Below are 3,667 nucleotides of genomic sequence, written 5' to 3'. Positions count from 1 at the left end.
TTCCCGGCTCCTTCTGTCTCTCCCACTTATCTCTCCACGCTCCATCTAGAACGAAGCTGGGGATCTCTCTCTCCATGTGCTTGCTCCTGTATCCTTCTTCTACATTCTTCTCTCTCTGTCCCCCTTGCTAGCCTCTCCGCAGTCCATCTTGCTGCCCTTCTCTCTCTCCTCTCTCCAGCTCTCTAGTCTCTCTAACTCCCTAGCACTCTGAGCCTGCACTGCACCCAGTCTGGTGGCAAAATCAACATAAGAAACCCCTTCCTGACCTGGGGTATTCCAAAGCCCTTCCTGACTCCCCTAGGGCAAAATAACTCCTAAGGTGTTTTTCTCTTTTCCTCAGTCCAAAAACTCAATCAACATCTTAATATTAGTTATTTTTGTATGGACACAGTAAGAGATATGTTGAGGCTTGTAGGGCAGCTCTCCTGGGAACATCTTGCCAGACTCAGACTACAGAGCTCAGGCCAGATTAATCTTTCCTAATCCAAGCAGGGTCCGAATCTAGTTATTACTTTTTGGATCATGACAACATTTGTCCATGACTAAGCTCTTAACTTATAGTTAAGCATTATGGCACTTTGGCCAGGCCCATCTTGATGCCAGGGTAGCACATAGCTTACCGCTTGCCCTGATTCCATCCAGTCCCTCATCAGGACCCAGCTTCTGGGGACACTAGGAAGTAAGGGCAGCTGAGGCTTAGGTTGAGAGAACAGATGCTTATTAAGAAAATATCACTGAGAGTCATGTTACATATACTGTCTTCTTTTGTCCATACAAAGAGGACATTGCTCTGAATGAACTATGCAAAGGACTTAGGGAGAAGAAAAAGACAATATTTACAAGTCAACAGAACACAAAGAAAGAAGTTACAAATAAACACAGAGGAGTGGGAGCACTGTGATGGGAGCAACCCAATAACCCTAAACTACCTGAAGCTATGCAGGAAGGACAAAACAGTGTTATCCTACACTGAGCTATGGCTGAACATGACCCAATATATAATGCAGGGGGAGCTGTGCTGAGGGAGAATCACAGAGGGTTCGCGTCAGTATATCTTGTGGACAAAGAAGTTAGCTTGGGGGTAACCACATTTGTCCTGCATCTTGAACATCTCACTCAGGGGTCTTGCTAAGACACAGAGACTCAGAATCTCACATTCAGAAAGTCTAAGGTGGGCTGGAGAAAGTGCATTTCTGCCACCCCATAAGTAAGGCAGATGGAGCTGGTCTGGGATGATGTTATAGGAACCTCTGGTCTGGGAGCTCCAGTGGGCATTATATATCCATGAGCCAGCATGATTGTGGACAAGACACTGATGAGTATTATGCTCATATCAGTTACAGGGAGAATTCTGTGTATTTCAAACCACTATTTGCCAAGGAAATCCATGATGTTAATCATCGTTTTGGGGTGAAGAGATAGTACAGAGACATTTGTCTTACATACACACAGCCAACCCCTGTTTGATCCCAGGCACTGCATATGATCCCTCAAGCCCTGTCAGGAGTGATCCCTGAGCACTACAGGTTGTGGCCTAAAGCCCCCTTCCCCATAAAACAAATAATCTTGGCTGCAGAGACAGCTCAAAGGAGATAACATTCCCAGTACTACATGGCCCCCAGTGCATCCTCAGAGAGTAGCCCCTGAGTACTGTTGGGTGTGAATCTAAAACAAATATTACATTCTATCATCTTATTTTGTCTTGAGGTCACACCTATCAGTGCTTTGGGATTATATTTGCTTCTGTGCTCAGGGATCACTTCTGCGGGTGCTCAGAAAACTATATGAGGTGCCAAGGATTAAACCTTGGTCAGCCCCATACAGGACAAATACCCCACCCACTATATTATCTCTTTAGTCTCCACAAACAATACATTTATTTATTTGAAGTTAAAGCCCGTTTTATTTGGAAGTTTTGAGGAAGGGAATGGCGAGAGAGAGAAAGAGAGAGAGAGAGAGAGAGAGAGAGAGAGAGAGAGAGAGAGAGAGAGAGAGAGAGAATGCACCCAAGAGAGAATATGGGCTTCTCCAGAGTGGAGAGGGAGCCCCAATACACATCCCAGCATTAGATATGAAAGTGTGAAGGAACTCATCTCAAGAGGGGAGATGCAGGTAACACACGTGCTCAGGAACCACCTGCACTCTATAGTTACACAAGGGCACAGGTAGCATATGTGCCCGAACAATTCATTTTAAAAGAATACTCTTGTTTAGAACAAAGTTGGTAAAAGTAATGAGTGAGACCATTTTTGTAATCATGTTTGGGAGCCAGTGAGGTTTACCTCACAGTGCTTGGGGGCTACTCCTGGTTCAGGGTTGTTTCTGGTGGCAGTGTTTGGGGACTGCAGTGGCAGGAGTCAAGTCCAGGCCCCCAGTGTGCAAAGCCTGCACTTCATCCCATTAAGATAGCCCTCTGGATGTTAAACTAAATGTTAAGCAAAAAGTACTGTCTATATAGCCAAAACAAATTGGTGTAAGAAAAAAAATCAGAAAGTGATAGCAAATTATAAATATTGAGCCAAATGAAGATAAACTGGAATGACCTTACATATATCCTCACTCTGTAATTAGGAATCAGGTTGGATGTTTAAGATTAACAAGCAGAAAAGCACATGGAACTGCCTAAGAAGAACAGATACAGCCAAGAGCAATCAGATCTTCTGTAGAAGTGATTATAGCTGAATATCATCCCAGTTAGAGTGGTTAATTGGGTCCCTGTTTTATAGATAAGGAAGCTGAATTTCAGTTACTTTCCAAGATCACAGCCAAATTAGAAAAGAAACTATAATTAGAACCTATAGAACATTGCAAAGACATGTATATAGCAAAATGTGCCCAGGCCACTCACATTATAGACTGGACATCCTCTGTGTGAGCTTGACCCGCTGAAACAGAGGCTTCTCCCACCACGCCGCTGACCTAAGCCTGTTCTTCCTCACCCAGCCTCCTACAGAGGGATCTGACACACACTTACCTTGTCACTTGTCACTTGTCATCCTGTTGTTCATCCATTTGCTTGCGGGAGCACCAGTAGCATCTCCATTCAACCCTGTCGTGTGCTATACCTTATAAAGACAAAGGCCCTCCCGTTGATCGTCGATTTGCTCGAGCGGGCCCAGTAACGTCTCCATTGGAGACTTTGTTGTTACTGTGTCTGGCATATCGAATACTCTCGGTAGCTTGCCTGGCTCTCCGAGAGGGGCAGAGGAATTGAACTCGGGTCGGCCATGTTGGCCGCTTGTAAGGCGAACGCCCTACCGCTGTGCTATCCTGCTAATATTATATTAATTGCATTTATTCATCAAATATTTCTTGAGCAGTTCTCTGCCATCAATAGTGGACATACAAAGCAATAGTATCAACTATACTCTCAATATATTGTCCTTAATTTCTCCCCAGTACATTTCCCAATTAGTGCCCCAGTAAATATTCCCCCAATAAGCGTCAGAAACAGATAAGAAATAATGACACGGATTAGCATTGCAGTGCTATGTGCAAGAAGTTGTGAGCCTGGGAGCCACACAAAGCACCACCAACTTAGAGAGCAGTGTTCACCCCAAAGGGCTGACCTGATATGAACCCTAAAGTCAGGAGGACTTAGCTGCTTCAATGGAGGATATGGGGTTCTTTCAGGCTTAGAGAACACATGGAAAGAGACAAATAAGAT

Source organism: Sorex fumeus, unplaced genomic scaffold (assembly GCF_029834395.1).
Source record: "Sorex fumeus unplaced genomic scaffold, SorFum_2.1 ptg000098l, whole genome shotgun sequence".
In the NCBI taxonomy this organism is placed as follows: domain Eukaryota; kingdom Metazoa; phylum Chordata; class Mammalia; order Eulipotyphla; family Soricidae; genus Sorex; species Sorex fumeus.
This window is presented reverse-complemented; position numbering follows the sequence as displayed.